This window comes from Haematobia irritans, chromosome 3 (genome assembly GCF_050003625.1).
Source record: "Haematobia irritans isolate KBUSLIRL chromosome 3, ASM5000362v1, whole genome shotgun sequence".
NCBI classification, from domain to species: domain Eukaryota; kingdom Metazoa; phylum Arthropoda; class Insecta; order Diptera; family Muscidae; genus Haematobia; species Haematobia irritans.
In genome coordinates, this window is record NC_134399.1 from 7,549,580 (window position 1) to 7,573,066 (window position 23,487).

General features: G+C 25.3%; 2 long non-coding RNA genes across 2 annotated transcripts in view; both read right to left on the minus strand.

Annotated features, from left to right (window-relative positions):
- LOC142230276 (uncharacterized) overlaps window positions 1-23,487 on the minus strand; it is a 148,473-nt gene that overhangs the window by 55,856 nt on the left and 69,130 nt on the right. The window contains exon 2 of the long non-coding RNA XR_012720633.1: window positions 21,858-21,893. This is a non-coding gene — a long non-coding RNA (uncharacterized LOC142230276). The remainder of the gene's footprint in view (window positions 1-21,857; window positions 21,894-23,487) is intronic.
- On the minus strand, window positions 9,767-10,361 carry LOC142230347 (uncharacterized). The gene is made up of 2 exons (XR_012720662.1): window positions 10,126-10,361; window positions 9,767-9,954 (listed from the first exon to the last, which is right to left on the minus strand). It is a non-coding gene; the product is annotated as an uncharacterized LOC142230347 (long non-coding RNA).

Sequence of the window (23,487 nt, forward strand, 5' to 3'; positions counted from 1 at the left end):
TAATTCTAACACTATAAATTGTTTTTATTTATTTTTCACCTAAAATAATATTTTCGCTTTTTTAATTTGGTAAATAACACCAATTTTACAACAATTTCATTATATCACACCCTCAATAGTTATTCTATATTATATAAACTTTTCTTGTGTTTTGTTTTGTAACCTCAACACATTTACTATTAGCCTGGGTCAGTAGAAAATAATGAATGAGCTAAAAATATAAACAAAAATTCTATATAAAGAAATACTTGTTGGCAAAAATAGAAATTGAAACGAAAATAGTTTTTTTTTCTGTCCTTTAAAATAGCAATCGTCAAAGATATGTTTGCCAAAATTTTTTTGCTAGATTTTTTTTCTTTTTATTTGACCCCAAATAATCCAATAATGTAAGAGGAACCTAAACCAAAAATCGTTTATTTTCGAGACCAAATATTAATCAAAGCATAATCAGTTTTCGTCAAATTTTTCTATTACTTTTGTGGTTTTTAAATTAAAAAATTATCCAGCACAAACATTTTTCATGACATTATATTGGCAAAGCCTCTAGCGCTTCACTTTTGCAAAGACAAAGCTAATTTTCAACGCTAAATTCTCTTTGATGCTACACAAAAAAAATTCTGATTCAATCACGAAATTAATTGATCCAATGAATTTTTTAATTGAAATGTCTCCAATCACGAAAATGATAGTATCACACACAGTTTTAATTGGTCAAAAAAAAATATTTGATTAAAAAGTTAATTGATTTGATTTGAAAATTTAAATTAATTTTTTAATTGATTCAATTAAAAATTTAATTAATATTGATCGCAAAACTCAATTAAATTTTTGAATTAAAAACGTAACGTAAATTAATTTTTTAATTGATTCAATTAAAAATTTAATCAATATTGATCGCAAAACTCAATTAAACTTTTTAATTAAAAACTTAACTATTTTCAATAACGTTTTAATCTGATATTGTGATTTTAGTTTGATTTAAAAATTAATTGTTTGCAATAAATTTTTATTTAAAAATAAAAAAATAAATTCCATCACTAATTTAACTGGCTTAGTATTCCGAGATTGATTAAAAAGTTAATTGTATTAATTTTTTAAATTGAAATTTTAAAAATGCTCAATCATTGTTAAAAAAAAGTTCATTTATTAATTGAAAAATTTTTCAACTTCAATCAACTTTTTAATTGAAAATATTTTGGTGATATTTTTTTTTAATTTAACTGGCTTAGTATTCCGAGATTGATTAAAAAGTTAATTGTATTAATTTTTTAAATTGAAATTTTAAAAATGTTCAATCATTGTTAAAAAAAGTTCATTTATTAATTGAAAAAATTTTCAACTTCAATCAACTTTTTAATTGGAAATATTTTGGTGATATTTTTTTCTGTGTACTGACTGTTTGGGATTTGATCCAGCTCAAAGTTTTTCCAAAAATTTTCAAAAATTTATTGCTTAACATTTTTTAATAAAACCTTAAGATACTACGAATTTTTTTTGGAACCAAAAAAAATGTATTTAATTTATTTTATTTTTAAGTAAATATTGGTGATTTATTGACTAAGTAACTTTTAAGGAAAAAAAATTTAATACAGGATATAAAACATATTTTTTTTTTTCAATCAAAATCTTAAGACCAAACAATTGGATATATTAAGAAATTATTTAAAAAAAAAAGGAAAATAAACGTATACAATTTTTTTATATATTGTTTTTAATTATTTTTAAGATAAGGCAAAATTAATTTGTATAATTTTTATAAGTTTTAAAACTGAAAAAAATATTTTCTATAATTTGTATAACTTTTAAAAATAAAAAAAAATATTTTCTATAATTTTTATAACTTTTAAAAATAAAAAAAATTAATTTTTATAAGTTAACAAATATCATAAAATTGAGGAAATATTAAAAAAAAGACATCAACGATAAATTTCTAAAAATCTATATGATCGATATTAAATTAATTGAAAAAAAAACAATGATGTGGACCACTAACTCCTAACAGTTCTATAAAATAATACATAAACTGTTAAGTAACAGCTGCCAAGATGATTTATCATTTTTGAATAAATTTATGCTAAACCATTTGGTGTACTTAAAACAAACAATTTTAAAAAAACTTCAGAAAGACAAACTTCCTAAACTTTAAAATATTAAATATTGTAAACTGCCAGGTTTTACAAAATAACAATGAAAAACAACACACAACAGTTTAGAAATATAAATAAATCCCAAATTCACAAATGTGCTTAATATTAAAACAAAACAAATAAAAAAATATTTGGAACAACGCAAAATATATCAAACCATAGCGCAAAATTACGGACTAAAATTAAAAACTGACTTTATATATGAAATATAACTACTTAACATAAAACATAGAGTTGAAAAAAACTATGTATTAAATACATATAAATTGTATATATATTAAAATGAAAAACATAGTTTGAATATATTAATATTATATGTTAAATTAATAATAATGCTTAAACAAAAATAAAATACTTAAAAGCTTTGTATTCATTACCTATATAAAAATATATTTAAAAAAAGAAAGTTATAAATTATATATTTAAATATTTCACATTTCCTCTATAAAACCAAATCAATACAATTTCCTTTAACATCCCTTGAAAATACATATATCAATAAAAATAAACCTAGCTTATATAATATAAAAAAAAAGTTTTCTGCTTTCAATAATACCATACCTTATAAATATAAAAATATCTATAATATATTTATACATACATATATACACTGAAAAAACATAAAAACCTATACAAATAATTTTATTTCTTTATTTTAATTTTTGTGTTTTATAATAAAAATATTTTTTTATGTCGATAAAAAAATAAATATAATTAAAAATAAATTAAAAAAAAACTTTCTTTTAATAAGAATATCTTTTAAAAAGGAGTGGTAAGTACATTGAGGCAAATGATGGGAATGTGGGAAAATGGGAAAGCTGCGGCTATGAATAGATTTGCGACTTTTTTATATCCAACCAAAATGTTAAATTTTCCTAAATTTTTATTGGGAATACAAATTTATAGTGAATAAAATTTAGTGTAAATATTTTTTAATAGAAGTTGAGTGAGGCATAAAGGATTAATTTTTTTTTGGGAAGCGACCAGTAAAACCGGATGCCACTCGTGTCAAAAATAATCTACCAAAATTTGAGGAAAATTTTACAAAAAACAAGTATATACGGCCGTAAGTTCGGACAGGCCGAATCTTATGTACCCTCCACCATGGATTGCATAGAAACTTGTACTAAAGACTGTCATCCACAATAGAATTACTTGGGTTGTGGTATCTTAAAACTTCTTAACATCGTTTTCTAAATTGTGAGTTAGTCCATACGTGGTAGAGAGCCAGAATTCGAAATATGGGGTTCGCTTATATGGAGGCTATATACAATTATGAATTTGATATGGACCAATTTTTGTGTGATTGGGGATCAATTTATCTGAGGGCTATATATAACTATAGACCGATATGGACCTAGTTAGGCATGGTTGTTAACGGCCACATACTAGCACAATGTACCAAATTTCAACCAGATCGGATGAATTTTGCTTCTCCAAAAGGCACCGGAGGTCAAATCTGGGGATCGGTTTATATGGGGGCTATATATAATTATGGACTGATATGAACTAATTCCTGCATGGTTGTTGGATACCATATACTAACATCACGTACCAACTTTTCAACCGAATCGCATGAATTTTGCTCTTCCAAGGGGGCTCCGGAGGTCAAATCTGGGGATCGGTTTATATGGGGCCTATATATAATTATTGGCCGATTTCGACCAATTTTTGTATGGGTGTTTGAGGCCATATATTAAGAACACGTACCAAATATAAACTGAATCAGATGAAGTTTTGTCTTCCAAGAGGCTCCGAAGGCCAAATCGGGGGATCGGTTTATATGGGGGCTATATATAATTATTAACCGATGTGGACCAATTTTTGCATGGTTGTTAGAGACCATATGCTAACACCATGTACCAAATTTCAACCGGATCGGATGAAATTTGCTTCTCTTAGAGGCTCCGCAAGCCAAATCGGGGGATCGGTTTATATGGGGGCTATATATAATTATTAACCGATGTGGACCAATTTTTGCATGGTTGTTAGAGACCATATACTAACACCATGTACCAAATTTCAACCGGATCGGATGAAATTTGCTTCTCGTAGAGGCTTCGCAAGCCAAATCGGGGGATCGAATTATATGGGGGCTATATGTAATTATGGACCGATGGGGACCAATTTTTGCATGATTGATAGAGACCATATACTAACACCATGTACCAAATTTCAACCGGATCGGATGAAATTTGCTTCTCTTAGAGCAATCGCAAGCCAAATTTGGGGTTCCGTTTATATAGGGGCTATGCGTAAAAGTGAACCGATATGGCCCATTTGCAATACCATCCGATCTACATCAATAACAACTACTTGTGCCAAGTTTCAAGTCGATAGCTTGTTTAGTTCGGAAGTTAGCGTGATTTCAACAGACGGACGGACGGACATGCCCAGACCGACTCAGAATTTCACCACGACCCAGTATATACTTTATGGGGTCTTAGAGCAATATTTCGATGTGTTACAAACGGAATGACAAAGTTAATATACCACCATCCTATGGTGGAGGGTATAAAAATTCTAAAATTTTATTTCTCTAGAAAAGTCTGTCAAAACTTTATTTCAATCGAAAATTTTGTCAAAATTTTATTTCTATAGAAAATTTTGAAAATTTTATTTCTATAGAATATTTTGTCAAAATTTTATTTCTATAGCAAATTTTGTCAAAATTTTATTTCTATAGAAAATTTTATCAAAATTTTATTTCTATAGAAAATTTTGTAAAAATTTTATTATAATAGAAAATTTTATCAAAATGTTATTTCTATGAAAATTTTGTCAAAATTTTATTTGTATGGAAAATTTTGTCAAAATTTTATTTCTATAGAAAATTATGTCAATTTTTTATTTCTATAGAAAATTATGTCAATTTTTTATTTCTATAGAAAATTTTGTTAAAATTTTATTTATATGGAAAATGGTGTCAAAATTTTATTTCCATAGAAAATTGTGATAAAGTTTTATTTCTCTAGAAAATTTTGTCAAAATTTTATTTCTCTAGAAAATTTTGTCAAAATTTTATTTCTATAGAAAATTTTTTCAAAACTTTATTTCTATAGAGATTTTTTTCAAAACTTTATTTCTATAGAAAATTTTGTCAAAATTTTATTTCTATGGAAGTTTTTGTCAAAATTTTATTTCTCTATAAAATTTTGTTAAAATTTTATTTCTATGAAATTTTTGTCAATTTTTTTTTTCTATAGAAAATTTTGTCAAAATTTTATTTCTCCAAATTTTTTTTCTACACGAAACGTTGCCAAAATTTTATTTCTATAGAAAATTTTGTTCAAATTTTATTTTTATGGAAAATTTTGTCTAAATTTTATTTCTATAGAAAATTGTGATAAAATATTATTTCTCTAGAAAATTTTGTCAAAATTTTATTTCTATAGAAAATTTTTTCAAAACTTTATTTCTATAGAAATTTTTGTCAAAATTTTATTTCTGTAGAAATTTTTGTCAAAAATTTATTTTTATAGAAAATTTTGCCAAAATTTTATTTCTATAGAAAGTTTTATCAAAATTTTATTTCTATGGAAATTTTTGTCAAAATTTTATTTCTATAGAAAATTTTGTCAAAATTTTATTTTTATAGAAAATTTTTGTCAACATTTTATTTCTACAGAAAATGTTGTCCAAATTTTATTTCTATAGAACATTTTGTCAAAATTTTATTTCTACAGAAAATTTTGTTAAATTTTTTTTTTTATGGAAAAATTTGTCAAAATTTTATTTCTATAGAAAATTGTGATAAAATTTTATTTGTCAAAAATTTTATTTCTATAGAAAAATTTGTCAAAATTTTATTTCTATAGAAAATTTTGTCAAAATTTTATTCCCATGGAAATTTTTGTCAAAATTTTATTTCTATGGAAATTTTTGTCAAAATTTTATTTCTATAGAAAATTTTGTCAAAATTTTATTTCTACAGAAAATTTTGTCAAAATTTTATTTTTATAGAAAATTTTTGTCAAAATTTTATTTCTACAGAAAATGTTGTCCAAATTTTATTTCTATAGAACATTTTGTCAAAATTTTATTTCTATAGAAAATTTTGTCAAAATGTTATTTCTATAGAAAATTTTGTAAAAATTTTATTATAAAAGAAAATTATATCAAAATCTTATTTCTATGGAAAATTTTTTAAAACTTTTATTTCTACAGAAACTGTTGTCCAAATTTTATTTTTATGGAAAATTTTTCTCCAAATTTTATTTCTACAGAAAATTTTGCCAAAATTTTATTTCTTTAGAAAATTTTGTTAAAATTTTATTTCTATGGAAAATTTTGTTAAAATTTTATTTCTATGGAATATTTTGTCAAAATTTTATTTCTACAGAAAATGTTGTCCAAATTTTATTTCTATGGAAAATTTTCTCCAAATTATATTTCTATAGAAAATTTTGTCAAAATTTTATTTCTATAGAAAATGTTGTCAAAATTTTATTTCTATGGAAAATTTTGTCAAAATTTTATTTCTATAGAAAATTTTGTCAAAATTTTATTTCTATAGAAATTTTTGTCAAAAATTTATTTTTATAGAAAATTTTGCCAAAATTTTATTTTTATTGTGCCAAATTTTGCCAAAATTTTATTTCTATAGAAAATTTTGTCAAAATTTTATTTGTATAGAAATTTTTGTCAAAATTTTATAATAAACTTGTTGCATCAGTTTATTATAAAATTTTGACAAAAATATATCAAAACTACCTTGAAACGAGATACTAACAAATAATGTCCCTTCCGAAGTATTGAGTTGGGCCACCTAATTTGGCCCCTGCAATTTTTTATATCCAACTTCAAACTCTCGCTAACTACAAATGTCGCTGGAATCGATTCATCTTTTTCATATGAGTTAAAAAGTTTAAGCATACACTCAAAAAAGTTGACTTGATTCCAAAGATGTTGACCTTCCCTTAAGGATTTTGGTTTTTGGATTTTGATTCGAAGCCAAAGATGCTTAGTTCAAAGACATACGACTTTACCGGAGGGACATAAATTTCCTACATTTATGTCCTACATTTAATTAAAAAAATGAAATTTAATTAAAATTTCATTATTTTAAAGAAATGTTGTCCTTAATATTTTGTAGATTTGTAGGTTGCGTAATATTTTTAAAATATTTTTTTCAGTGTAGCTTGACCAAGGGTATGGAATTAAATGATATGGGAGCCTTTACTCAATTTGATTCCTTTTTTCACATTATTCAATTTCCACAGATTTAGGCAAATACTCCGGTAATTTAGAACCGAGAAAATCCGACTTTCAAAAACAAAAAACGTTTTCATGAACGCTTTAATTTAGAGATGAAAGGATTCCTAAGGCCAAGTTGACATATCTACAAACGGAAAATAAACAAACGGACGGAGATCTAGAGTAAGCCAAGTTCAGTGAATCATCAATAATAAGGACCAATATTTCTAGATAAACCTATTTTCATGTTAAGTTAGAAAAGTTAGAATAGTTAGGTTAAAGTGGCAGCCCGATTAAATTTCAGACTCACTTAGACTTAGACCTAGAATAGTTAGTTACTTAAAGGGTGATACGGTCAAAATTTGGTCAATATAAACTTGACGTATTTCTTTCAATTTTGCATTTAAAAAACCTGAACACCCCTCATTTTGAAGGTGTGTGTGTGTAGAATGTTGCTCCTATTTTGATTTTGGAATTCACTCTTCAGTTGTCAAAATGCCCTCCAAGCGAGAAGAGCAGCGTATCAAAATTTTGCTCGCGCATCGCGAAAATCCGAGCTACTCGCACGCAAAGCTGGCAAAATCGCTAAAAGTTGCCAAATCAACCGTTACAAATGTAATTAAAGTGTTTGGGGAACGTTTGTCGACAGCCAGGAAGTCTGGATCTGGGGGAAATCGAAAACCGGAAGCCGCTGAGACGACAAAGAGAGTTGCCCGTAGTTTCAAGCGAAACCCTAACCTCTCTCTCCGAGATGCCGCAAATAAGCTGGGTGTATCGTCTACAACCGTGCATCGAGCCAAAAAACGAGCCGGACTATCGACTTACAAGAAGGTAGTGACTCCAAATCGCGATGATAAACAAAATACGACGGCCAAAGCGCGATCCCGGAGGCTGTACACGACGATGCTGACGAAGTTTGACTGCGTGGTAATGGACGACGAAACCTACGTCAAAGCCGGCTATAAGCAGCTTCCGGGACAGGAGTTTTATACGGCAAAAGGAAGGGGAAAGGTAGCAGATATTTTCAAGCACATAAAACTGTCAAAGTTCGCAAAGAAATATCTGGTTTGGCAAGCCATCTGTACCTGTGGCTTAAAAAGCAGCATTTTCATAGCTTCCGGGACTGTCAACCAAGAAATTTACGTGAAAGAGTGTTTGAATAAACGTCTGCTGCCTTTCCTAAAGAAACACGGTTGTTCCGTACTGTTTTGGCCGGATTTGGCATCTTGCCATTACGGTAAAAAGGCCATGGAGTGGTACGCCGCCAACAACGTGCAGTTGGTTCCCAAGGACAAGAACCCTCCCAACACGCCAGAGCTCCGCCCAATTGAGAAATACTGGGCTATTGTCAAGCGGAACCTAAAGAAGACCAAAAAAACTGCTAAGGACGAGCAGCAGTTCAAGGCAAACTGGCTTTCTGCGGCGAAGAAGGTGGACAAGGTGGCTGTACAAAATCTGATGGCAGGTGTCAAGCGTGAGGCCCGGCAATTCGGATTTGGAAAAGCGAAAGCCTAACTGTATATTTTTCCTGAATTTTATACTAATTGAACTTGAAAAAGAAATTTAATTTGATTTTTTAATTTAATTTGATAAACGATTTCACCGATTAACACACGTTTTCCCTTGACCAAATTTTGACCGTATCACCCTTTAGTATTCAAAAGAAGAAAAATTATCATTCGACATTAAAAAAACACTTATCTAACCCATTCTGTATATCCCTTCTAATGGATCCTCTTCGTAACTTACATTCTTAAAACCAAATAAACTAAAAAACCACAAAAAAATCAATAATAACCAAGAAAAGAAAAATTAGCAACACTTCAAGTTTATTTATTTTTCCCTGTTTTGTTTACTAAGCCCACACCTTTACCCAGCAAAATCTAGGTAACCACATCTCATTACAATTGACATTACCAGGAGTAAAGCTGTCATTACACGTTGCATTACATTGCGGCGAGTTATAATGACTACCTTGTAATGACAAAAATAAATACTTCTCGGTAATTTTCGAATTGTTATTCTCAAATTTTTAGGCAGTGTAGTTAATATAATTATTCACATAATCGAGCACTTACATAAAAAATCAAAAAGAATATGTAATGTAACGGTAATTCTGAAGATTTTTCCGTTAAGAATTTTTTATCACAAATATTTCATAATAATTGTGTATAATGACATTATCATATTATGTTTTAAATAAATGCTTTCTTATACCTCATTGACATTACACTTCCAAAATGCGCTTAAACTAAATTTCAAATGCCATTTGCCTTATAAAAAAGAGACTTAAAATCCACTTTTAGTAGATTTCGAACCTTATGTGAATTGGCTATTGGATATATTATAACGTAATTCACGAATCCAACTCCCTTAAACAACCTACATATATTTCTATTTTAAGTGTGAAATTAATTTGAGTGTAATCTTATTTAGATTATTTATTAGATTGTTTGTTTATTTATACAATATTCTATTTCTATTCAAGTAGTTCTCCTATTACAGCACCACTCGCCATATTTTGATCCATTGTAATCGGCGATAGAAATCAATATTTTCGAGATTTGGTTGCCTGAGACAATAAGTGGCTATTTTGCAAGCTTTGGTGTATCTACGAATAAGTCATTACATATTAGGTGATTATATGCTTTAAATGCACTACTTATTTTATGGCCGAAAGTATTCCTGGGGAGAAGTACTTTCCTCCTAGGACATGCGTATGTAAATGTAATCCGAAGCGATGCCAATTAATAAGTGGTTATTAATTTTTAAATAGGCTTACCTACAAGATTACCAGGTAATGAGAGTTTTTGCTGGGTTAATCACGTTTTCAAAATCTTTGATTCATTTTCCTTTAGCAAAGCAACAAACAGTACCATTGCTTGTCGTTATACCACCTACAGCTTTTTCTTTTTTTTCGAAAATTAAATCCTCTAGGTATTTGCTAAGCATGTATAGAAAATTAGCCTTGATTTTTCTGTATGGTTGGGTTGGGTTATGGGAAAAGTTAACCATCACAACGACAACGTTAAATACGAGTGTTGTTCTTTTGTTTTTTTATTTAATTTATACGGTTTTCTGATATAACAACACCAGCAGCAACAACAATCATTCCATGTAATGTTTGCAAACAATGGATTTGTTTGGTGGGGTCAGTTTTTAGTATTTGTTTTTGTTTTTTTTGCGCCTATAGCTTGAAAAGAAAATTGTACTTAAAAGTCGATAGTAATGTGTACTGTTGGAATAGTGTTTTTTGTTATAACATTTATTGTATTCGCCGTTAGCATTACGTTTAGATAGTAGGGATACAAAAGTCGAAAATCGACTTGTCGACTAAATGACTTTTTGTAAAAAATTAACGAAAGCCCAACTACGATTAATCTTCTATTTATATTAATCAAAATCGACGAACCGAACTTTGACGAAAAATTCAAAAAAATGGCAGCAGCGAAAAATCGACTTTTACAAAATTTGGAAAATGACGGAAAATCGAAAAGTCAGCATTTTGATTCTCATTAGAATCCATATCATACGAATGGCGGATAATTAATGCAACAAAGTAAAGCACAATATTTTTAAAATTTATTTTTCTAAAACAAACAAGTGAAATTCTAACTTCGGGCGGATACAGACAGACACTTGTGTCAAATTTGAAGTCGATGGGTCTAAATCTACGAACTAAACTTTGATTACAAAAATTTGTTTATAGACATGCGGACACGAGTAGATCGACTCAGGCGCACGGTTGGTAGAATTCTACCAAAAATGGTAGATTTTTTACGGTTTGATAGAATTAAAAACAAAATTGTGCAGAAATAAAATTAAAAAAATGTACAGAGGTAAAATTTTGAATAAAAAATATAGAAAAAAATGATGACAAAATTTTCTATAGACAAAAACTTTCTATAGATAAAAATTTTGACAAAATTTTCTATAGACGAAAATTTTGACAAAATTTTCTATAGAAATAGAAAAAATAATGACAAAATTTTCTATAGACAAAAATAAAATTTTGACAAAATTTTCGTCTATAGAAAATTTTGAACTAACCATCTTTGGCTTCGAATCAAAATCCAAAAACCAAAATCCAAATTATGTTGCCCAATTCAATACTTTGGAAGGGACATTATTTGTTAGTATCTCGTTTCAAGGCAGTTTTGATATATTTTTGTCAAAATTTTATAATAAACTGATGCAACAAGTTTATTATAACATTTTGACAAAAATTTATATACAAATAAAATTTTGACAAAATTTTCTATAGAAATAAAATTTTGATAAAAATTTCTATAGAAATAAAATTTTGACAAAATTTGGCACAATAAAAATAAAATTTTGTTGGTAGAATTCTACCAAAAATGGTAGATTTTTTACGGTTTGATAGAATTAAAAACAAAATTGTGCAGAAATAAAATTAAAAAAATGTACAGAGGTAAAATTTTGAATAAAAAATATAGAAAAAAATGATGACAAAATTTTCTATAGACAAAAATTTTCTATAGATAAAAATTTTGACAAAATTTTCTATAGACGAAAATTTTGACAAAATTTTCTATAGAAATAGAAAAAATAATGTCAAAATTTTCTATAGACAAAAATAAAATTTTGACAAAATTTTCTATAGACAAAAAATTTGAAAAAATCTTCTACAGAAAAAAATTTTATACACTTTTCTATAGAAAAATTCTACAGAAATAAAATTTTGAAAAAAAACCTATGGAAATAAATTTATGACAAAATTTTCTATAGAAAAAAAATTAAAATACAATTTTAACAAAATTTCCTACAGAAATAAAATTAAAAAAAAAAAAACAATTCCTAAAGAAATAAAATTTTTCAAAATAAGATTGTTGTGTTTTGTATTGTTTTGGTACAAATTTACAAAAAAATGACAAAATTCTTCCTACTTCTATAGAAATATAATTTTGACAAAACTTTCTGTAGAAAAAAAAAATTTTGTTTTTATCAAAATGTTCTACAGATATAAATTTAAAAAAAAAAAGTTTGTCAAAATTTCCTAAAGAAATAAATTTTGACAAAATTTTCATTAGAAAACAAATTGAAAATTTTCTATAGAAAGAAAATTTTGACAAAATTTTCTAGACAAAAATTTTGAAAAAATCTTCTACAGAAAAAAAATTTATACACTTTTCAACAGAAAAGTGGGGTGGGAGCCACCGTGGTGCAATGGTTAGCATGCCCGCCTTGCATACACAAGGTCGTGGGTTCGAATCCTGCTACGACCGAACACCAAAAAGTTTTTCAGCGGTGGATTATCCCACCTCAGTAATGCTGGTGACATTTCTGAGGGTTTCAAAGCTTCTCTAAGTGGTTTCACTGGAACGCCGTTCGGACTCGCCTATAAAAAGGAGGTCCCTTGTCATTGAGCTTAACATGGAATCGGGCAGCACTCAGTGATAAGAGAGAAGTTCACTACTGTGGTATCACAATGGACTGAATAGTCTAAGTGAGCCTGATACATCGGGCTGCCACATAACCTAACCTAACCTATAGAAAAAAAATCTACAGAAATAAAATTTTGAAAAAAATCCTATGGAAATAAATTTATGACAAAATTTTCTATAGAAAAAAATTTTAAAATACAATTTTAGAGAAATACAGTTTTAACTAAATTTCCTACAGAAATAAAAATTTAAAAAATTTCCTAAATAAAATAAAAATAAAATTTTGCAAAATAAGATTGTTGTGCTTTGTATTGTTTTGGTACACATTTAGAAAAAAAAATTGAAAACATTTTCTATAGAAAAAAATAGAAATAAAATGTTGACACAATTTTCTATGAAAAAAAATGGACAAATTTTTCTATAGATAAAAATTTTGAAAAAATTCCTATAGATAAAAATTTTGACAAACTTTTCTATAGACAAAAATTTTGACAAAATTTTCTATAGACAAAAATTTTGAAAAAAAAAATTTCTACAGACAAAAAATTGTATACACTTTTCTATAGAAAAAAGAAAATCTACAGAAATAAAATTTTGAAAAAATCCTATGGAAATAGATTTATGACAATATTTTCTATAGAAAAAAATTTTTAAATTTTAGAGAAATACAATTTTAACAAAATTTCCTACAGAAATAAAATTTAAAAAAAAAATCCTAAAGAAATAAAATTTTTCAAAATAAGATTATTGTGTTTTGTATTGTTTTGGTACAAATTTAGAAACAAAATTGACAAAATTCTCCCTACTTCTATAGAAGTATAATGTTGACAAAATTTTCTATAGAAAAAAATGTTAGAAAAATATTCCTATAGAAATATAATTTTGACAAAATGTTCTATAGATATAAATTTAAAAAAAATATATATAGAAATAAAATTTAAAAAGTTTGTCAAAATTTCCTGACGAAACAAATTTTGTAAAAATTTTCATTACAAAAATTTTAAAATTTTCTATAGAAATAAAATTTTGACAACATTTTCTATAGACAAAAATTTTGAAAAAATCTTCTACAGAAATAAAATTTTGAAAAAAATCCTATGGAAATAAATATATGACAACATTTTCTATAGAAAAAAAATTTAAAATACAATTTTAGAGGAATACAAATTTAACAAAATTACCTACAGAAATAAAATTTAAAAAGATTTCCTAAAGAAATATGATTGTTGTGTTTTGTATTGTTTTGGTACAAATTTAGAAAAAAAATTGACAAAATTTTCTATAGAAAAAAATAGAAATCAAATTTTCTGTAGAAAAAAATTTTGACAAAATTTTCTATAGAAAAAATAGAAATAAAATGTTGACACAATTTTCTATGAAAAACAAATTTTCTATAGAAACAAAATTTGGGAAAATTTTCTATAGAAATAAAATTTTGACAAAATTCTTCCTACTTCTATAGAAATATAATTTTGACAAAATTTTCTATAGAAAAAAATTAAAAATTTTTTTTTTATAGAAATAAAATTTTGAAAAATATTCCTATAGAATTAAAATTTTGACAAAATGTTCTATAGATATACATTTTTGAAAAAAAAAAAATATTTAGAAATAAAATTTAACAAGTTTGTCAAAATTTCCTAAAGAAACAAAATTTAGACAAAATTTTCATTAAAAAAAAATTTGAAAAAATTTTCTTTAGGCAAAAAAAGTTGACAAATTTTCTATAGAAATAAAACTTAAAAAAATATCCTATAGAAATAAAATTATGACAAAAATTTCTATGTAAATAAAATTTTGAAAAAAAAATTTATAGAAACACAATTTTAACAAAATTTTCTATAGGAATAAAATTTTGATTTTTTTCTATAGAAATTCTATAGAAATAAATAAATAAATTTTTGAAAAAATAAATTTTTGAAAAAAAAATCCTATAGAAATAAAATTTTGACAAAATTTTCTATAAAATTAGAAATTTAACACAATTTTCTATAGAAATAAAATTTTGAACAAATTTTCTATAGAAATAAAATTTTGCAAAATAAGATTTGGTAGTGTTTTGGTAAAATGTTCTTCAAATTTTGGTGGAAATTTTGGCAATCGTGCTCAGAGGCCGACCCCGAGCTGAGTGCTAAGTCCTGTTGGAATGACTATGGTCGGCGGCAGAAATGTTTGTCTGTCTAGAAATTCCATATTATCCTTAGGAAATTTTGAAAACCACCACGGTTAGCGTGTCGACCTTGGATATAAAGGATCATGGGTTCAATCCCAGTTTCAACTGAATACCAATAAGTTTTTCAGTGGTGGATTATCCCATCTCAGTGACAGTGCTGGTTTCAAAGCTACTCTCAGTGGTTTCACTGCAACAAGCCATAATGGGAGCAGCAATTGATTTATTCACATTTAAATGCGGGAGAGCTCTAACGATGGCCACTTGTGGTTTTCCAGTCAAATATAAAATAATCATACTTTGAATTACACTACGAAAAACTTTATTTCGGACAGACAGACAAGCGGTTTACAAAGCGATTTAGAATACATATCAGCCACCCTATACGGGATGTATTTCATTATTGATTGTTTTAGTTGTAAATAAAGACTACCTGAAATTTGGAATGTAATAAATTTAGTACAATTGTGCCAATGTTTACATCCCTACTAATTGCTGATTAAGCATTTTATGATTTGCTGCAAAATAGTTTATATTAATCATTCCCTAAAGTTTCCTCTCTCTCTCTTTATCTCTTCACTATTGGAGGAAATTACTTCAAATGTAACCGGAAACAGGGTTCCTATTAATTGTCAATTATTGTGCCGCGCTGTCTTTGTTTAAAAGGTTTTTTTCTTTTTACGTTGCAAAAATAAAATTTGATAAAGTCAATGTTCATGATGAGACACACCCCTAAAGAAGGCACGAACATTTGATATAAAACAAAGTCGCATCAATTTAATTTTGTGCTTTTATTGATTTGCTTAAATTAATTTGTACATTCGTATGAATATACAATCAAACCAATGTGGATATTCCATTATTGTTTAAATGATAACAAATGACAGGGTTTTTCGTATACGTATTAATAAAAATTGATATTGTTTGAAAATTTTGAAAAGAAAGAAGATCCCAGGCCATTGTCCAAACGCGTGTGGATATTTTAATATGACGTCTTTTGATCACATATAAATTTTGGAAGAACTTCGTTGTTAAATGAAAGAAGCAAGAACGTGGGGGGACAGACGGTTATATTCTACGTCTCTTGGATTTGAAAAATGTCATCTTATCTAAGGGGTTTATGTACTTTCCTAGAAATATTCCAATAATTTTTAAAATTGAGATTTCATTGATTACCAGTAGTGAGTTGTGTAGTACACAAACTCCTAGGAAACTAGGTGTCTACTCAAATGTATGGAATGGCAAATCGTTCAAAGAATACCTAACCTTGGTAGCATGTTTTACCCTGAATTACTGACTATAGATATGTGGGAGATTGGATGGGATAGTCTAACTGAAATTGGCTTAAATATGAAAAATCCAACAAGGGAAAAGGATTGGAAAACAGAGTGGTCAACATGTGTCTTATCTATAATAATCGATCTTATGGTACCTATGATGATAAATGATATCATTCTATTCCAATTAGAAAATTTTCTCTTTTATTCTGCATGGCCATCCGACAATCTCTCTTTGCCTTTGTGGAGCAAATTTGTTCCAAAGTGTATGAATTAAAAAAAAAGCTGATTTTTTTTCTGAGGCAAGGCCACATTAATGACTATCTCTACTAGCAATAAAGCAATATTAAAAAAAAACATTGTTATTCACATACACATTTACATTGGCTTGAATGTACAACTATTGCATCTATATAGAATGTCCAACACTTGAATGGTTTTATTGTTGTTCATAGAGCGCCAGACAAGTTGATTTTATTTTTCAGAGGGGGTCTGAGCGCCGGTTAACCAGAAGAAGTTCGTTAAACTTTAATCAGGTTACTTACTTACAATTTTACACAGAGCATAAAACCAAAGAATACCAAGAACAGATGGCAAACGAAATGATTTCGTTCTGATGATTGGTCGGCCAATAGTTTGAGTTGTAAAACAAGATAATTGTGGAAGGTTATTGTGTGGCTTTAAATAGAATAAAATTTTCTTTTTTTTTTGTAGGTATTAGATTGGTGTCAACACAGAAATAAACAATATTTGTTTGCTTTCAACCACGAAATTAATTTTTTAATTGAAATTTCTTCAATCACAGAAATGAACGCCAATTATAAAATTAATTGATTCAATAAAAATTGTAATTGATACTATTAATTTCTGTGATTGATTTTTGTTTAAAAAAAATTGTTAAACCAATTAAAATTTAATTTTGTCAAAATATTATTGCAATAGAAAATTTTGGTCAAGATTTTATTTTTATAGAAATTTTTGTCACAATTACATTTTTATAGAAATTTTTGTCAAAATTTTATTTTTCAAAATTTTTATATCTATAGAATTTTTCTTTTTAAATTTTAATTCTATTTTATCAAAATGTTATTTTTATAGAAAATTTTGTCATAATGTTATTTCTATAGAAAATTTTATTTCAATAGAAAATGTTGTCAAAATTTAATTTTTGTAGACAATTTTCTAAAAATTATATTTTTTAGGAAATTAAAATTTAAAAATTAAAATTTTGTCAAAATTTTATTTTTATAGGAAATTTTCTCAAAATTTTATTTCTATAGAAAAATTATGTCAATATTTTATTTTTATATACAATTTTCTCAAAATTATATATCTATAGAAAATTTTCTCAAAATTTTATTTGGCAAATTTTTATTTCTATAGAAAATTTTGTGAAACATGTAATTCTAAAGAAAAATTTTGTCAAAATTTTATTTCTACAGAAAATTTTGTAAAAATTTTATCTGTGTAGAAAATTTTATTTCCATAGAAAATTATGTCAAAATTTTAATTCTAAAGAAAAATTTTGTCACAATTTTATTTTTACAGAAAATGTTGTAAAAATTTTATCTCTATAGAAAATTTTGTCAAACTTTTATTTTTATAGAAAATTTTCTAAAAATTTTATTTCTATAGAAAAATTGTGTCAATATTTTATTCTTATAGAAAATTTTGTCAAAATTTTATTTTTATAGACAATTTTCTCAAAATGTTATTTCCATAGAAAATTTTGTGAAAATGTTATTTCTATAGAAAATTTTTACAAAATTTTATTTCTATAGAAAATTTGTCAAAATGTTATTTCTATAGAAAATTTTGTCAAATTTTCATATCTATAGAATTTTTTTTTTAATGTTAATTCTATAGAAAATTTTGTCAAAATTTTATTTCCATAGAAAATTTTATCAAAATTTTATTTCCAAAGAAAATTTTGTGAAAATGTTATTTCTATAGAAAAATTTTACCAAATTTTATTTCTATAGAAAATTTGTCAAAATGTTATTTCTATAGAAAATTTTGGCAACATTTTATTTCTAGAGAAAATTTTGGTCAAAATCTTATTTCCATGGAAAATTTTGTCAAAATTTTATTTCTAGAGAAAATTTTCTAAAAATTTTAATTCTAAATATAGAAACATTTTGTCAAAATTTTATTTCCATAGAAAATTTTGTCAAAATGTTATTTCTACAGAAAATTTTGTCAAAATGTTATTTCTACAGAAAATTTTGTCAAAATTATATTTCCGTAGAAAATTTTGTCAAAATTTTATTTCCATAGAAAATTTTTTGAAAATTTTATTTCCATAGAAAATTTTGTGAAAATGTTATTTTTATAGAAAATTTTGTTAAAATTTTATTTCTTTAGAAAATTTTGCCAAAATTATATTTCTATAGAAAATTTCGTCAAAATTTTAATTCTAAAGAAAAATTTTGTCAAAATTTTATTTCCATAGAAAATTTTGTCAAACTTTTATTTCCATAGAAAATTTTTTCAAAATGTTATTTCCATAGAAAATTTTCTCAACATTTTATTTCTATAGAAAATGTTGTCAAAATTGTATTTCTACAGAAATTTTTGTCAAAATTTTATTTCATATTTGTTGTTTTGATCTCAGCTTTAAAACCATTGCGTTGACTAAACTAACATACAAGAGTAGCTTAACCAACAGAGGAAAATAAGCTGAGATCAAAACAACATATATGATTGAAGTGCAAACCAACAATAAAAACAAAAACGAAAAATTTTATTCTTTTCAAAATAATATTTTTGTAGACAATTTTCTCAAAATTTTATTTCTATGAAAAATTTTCTCAAAATTTTATTTCTTTAGAAAATCTTGCCAAAATTATATTTCTATAGAAACTTTTGTCAAAATTTTAATTCTAAAGAAAAATTTTGTCAAAGTTTTATTTCTACAGAAAATTTTGTAAAAATTTTATATCTATAGAAATTTTTTTCAAAATTTTATTTCTATAGATAATTTTGTCAAAATTTTATTTCTATAGAAGATTTCGTCAAAATTTTACTTCTATAGAAAAATTGTGTCAATTTTTATTTTTATAGAAAATTTTGTGAAAATGTTATTTCTTTAGAAAATTTATCAAAATTTTATTTCTATAGAAAATTTTTACATAATTTTATTTCTGTAGAAATTTTTGACAAAATTTTATTTTTATAGAAAATTTTGTCAAAATTTTATACCCATAGAAACTTTTTCAAAATTTTAATTCTATACAAAATTTTGTCAAAATTTTATTTCTTCAAATAAAATTTTGTCAAAATTGTATTTCTATAGAAAATTTTGCAAAAATTTTAGTTCTATAGAAAATTTTGTCAAAATTATATTTCTATAGAAAATTTTGTAAAAATTTTATCTCTATAGAAAATTTTGTCAAACTTTTATTTCCATAGAAAATTTTGTGAAAATTTTATGTCCATAGAAAATTTTGAGAAAATGTTATTTTTATAGAAAATTTTGTGAAAATGTTATTTCTATAGAAAACGTTGTCAAAATTTTATTTCTATAGAAAATTTTTACAAAATTTTATTTCTATAGAAAATTTTCTCAAAATTTTATTTCCATAGAAAATTTTTTCACAATTTTATTTCTATAGAAAATGTTGTCAAAATTGTATTTCTACAGAAATTTTTGTCAAAATTTTATTTCATATCTGTTGTTTTGATCTCAGCTTTACAACCATTGCGTTGACTAAACTAACATACAAGAGTAGCTTAACCAACAGAGGAAAATAAGCTGAGATCAAAACAACAAATATGATTGAAGTACAAACCAACAACAAAAAAAAAAAACAACGAAAAATTTTATTTCTATAGAAAATTTTATCTAAATTTTAATTCGATAGAAAATGTTGTCCAAATTTTATATAATTAGAAAATTTTGACAACATTTTTTTCTATTGAAAATTTTGTAAAATTTTTATCTCTATAGAAAATTTTGCAAAATTTTATTTCCACAGAAAATTTTGTCCAATTTTTTTTTTCTATAAAAAAATTTGTCAAGATTTTCTTTCTATAGAAAAATTGATCAAAATTGTATTTCTATATAGAAAATGTTGTCAAAATTGTATTTCCATAGAAAATTTTGTGAAAATATTATTTATATAGAAAATTTTGTCAAAATTTTATTTCTATAAAAAATTGTGTCAATATTTTATTTTATTTTCATAAAAAAAATGTGTCAATATTCTATTACTATATAAAATTTTGTCAAAATTTTATTTCTATAGAAAATTTTATTTCTATAGAAAATTTTGTCAAAATTTTATTTCTATAGAAAATTTTGTCTAAATTTTATTTCAATGGAAAATTTTGTCAAAATTTTATTTCTATAGAAGATTTTGTCAAAATTTTATTTCTATAGAAGATTTTGTCAAAATTTTATTTCTATAGAAAAATTTGTCAAAATTTTATTTCTACAGAAAATCTTGTCAAAATTTTATTTCTATAGAAAATTTTGTCAAAATTTTATTTTTATATACAATTTTCTCAAGATGTTATTTCTATAGAAAAATTTGTCAAAATTTTGTTTCCATAGAAAATTTTGTAAAAATGTTATTTCTATAGAAAATTTTGTCAAAACTTTATTTCTTTAGAAAATTTTGTCAAAATTATATTTCTACAGAGAATTTTGTCAAAGTTTTAATTCTAAAGAAAAAATTTGTCAAAGTTTTAATTCTAAAGAAAGATTTTGTCAAAATTTTATTTCTATAGAAAATTTTGTCAAAATTTTATTTCTATAGAAAATTTTGTCAACATTTTATTTCTATAGAAAAGTTTGTCAAAATTTTATTTCTATAGAAAATTTTGTCAAAATTTTATTTTATTTTCATAGAAAATTTTGTCAAAATTTTATTTCTATAGAAAAATTTTGTCAATATTTGATTTTTATAGAAAATTTTGTGAAAATGTTATTTCTTTAGAAAAATTTGTCAGAATTTTATTTCTATAGCAAATTTTCACAAAATTTTATTTCTATAGAAAATTTTCACAAAATTTTATTTCTATAGAAAATTTTGTCAAAATTTTATTTCTATAGAAAATTTTGTGAAAATTTTATTTCTATAAACTTTTGTGAAAGTTGGAGAGGAATATTTTGCAGAATCTACAAAAACATCAAGAATTCTATCAATCTACCATACAGTAAAAAATTGACCATTTTTGGAAGAATTCTACCAACTGTGACAACTTACACCCACGGTACAAATGTAATCTAGAAGAAGACCGAGTTTTGTCATAACAAAACTGAAGCACCAGAGGTCTCTGTCATCGTAATATCATGAAGTTTTCGTCGATGTGTATCTCAAATGTACTGCCGTTTTCGTCGGAAAATATCAATAACATTTGTGATTTTTTATAAATTTCTGAATTAAAACAATACCAAAACAATGATAGAAAATTAAAATAGAAGGTATGTGTATAATAAATGGAATATTTGTAGCGTTTTTATTGCTGTTTTAATTAATTCTAGGCACTTTTTTCTCATAGCCATCTACACTTTGACATTTGTTTTCTCTCTCTCTCTCTCTCTCTCTCTCTCTCTCAAAGACTTAGGCTGCGGTTTCTTCTATAAGTACTCGTACTATAGAAAATTGCGTTAGCATACTTTCAGGCGATACATGGTATGAAAAGAAAAAGTACTCACCACACATATTTTGACGAGAAAGTCTCAACCTCCATCCTATAAATAAAAGAAAATTGTGTAGTGTTCAACAACCAATTTCACATTTATTGTAACCAAAATATTTTTCCAAACAAAAAACTTTTTTTCATATATATGTCCATTTTGGAATCTCATTGGTTATTATTGTTATATTTTTCTTTTAATGTATTTAATATTTTTTAAAATTATTTTTCAAATACTAAATATCATTTTCTAGTTCTAGATGTTTTTCGAAATATTTTTTCCAGTACTAAATATTTTTCCGAACCAAAAACTTTTTTTCACATACTTGTTTCTGCGACCAATTTGGAATCTCATTAATCATTCAATAATTGTTATATTATTCTTTTAATTTTTTTTATTAATTTTTTTCAAATTATTTTTCAATTACTAAATATATTTTTCTGAGTTATATCTCATCTATTCTATATAAAACACATTTTTATTTATAGTAGTATGCATAGTATTTGTTGTCATTTACTGGTCATATAATTTTTCAGTGGTGCACTTGCATTAGCAAATGCATTTTACAAAGGAAATTCTTTTGCAAATAATCATAATACAGCGAACATTGTGTTTGATTTTTATTATTTCTCATTAAATTGCATCTTTTGGAATGTGTTGGATATGAATAAAACTCAATGAAGGGACGGACATATCAGATCAGCATACTGGCCTAGCCATTGTTGAACATTTCATCAATAGCCAAGGGGGCCAGTGTACCCCCTTAATTTCTGTGAATGCCTGTGAAATATGGTTAGTAATTTTATTCATTGCATTCATTCACTTGGCACAAGATATGAGCAAGGGGTTCGAAGTCAAAAAAAGGAAGATAATGGCTATGTACTGGGGGAAATGTGGCAAAATATTTTACATATTGCTTGTTCATTGTGTTTGACTTTTACGACCGCCCATAAAATTGCATTAATAGTCACATATATATTATAATTACATAGGGGTTAATCCATAATTATAAGGAGAACAAGAGAAATCGTTGCCATAAAAGATTAACAAATTAATGACAAACAATCAATCAATAAAACAGTAGAAATATATATTAAATAATAAAATTAAAATTAATTTATTTTTAATTGATTAAAATAATTTTAAATAATTTATTTAATTTGTTAGTCAACCCACCCAAATCCCACACCTCAGTATAGAAGATTTTAATAAATTTTCTGTAAATAAAGGAATTTACACTAACTTTTTTAATTGAATGGGCTGATATATAAGTCGTAGGTATTAGACGATAGGGATTCAGCATTACCGTTGAGAATTTCTGAAAAGTTGCTTTCACAATAAAAGGTGGCACACTCATATAAAAAAGTGGCACACTTGTTTATAAAGAGAAAGTAACAATTAAACGCATTTATATCTCTGTTTGACATATAATTTTAAAGTAGCTTTTTAATTTAGAACCTCATAAACTCGGCAATAATTTTATCTCCATTTTATTTAAACCTATAGAACATTTATTTAGCATACTTTCAGGCGATACATGGTATGAAAAGAAAAATTACTATTTTTTTCATTCGTTTCGAGGATGCTGATGAGGAATGTGGTAATTCCGAGTCTATAGGGCTTTGCCCAAATAAATTTGACAAACATT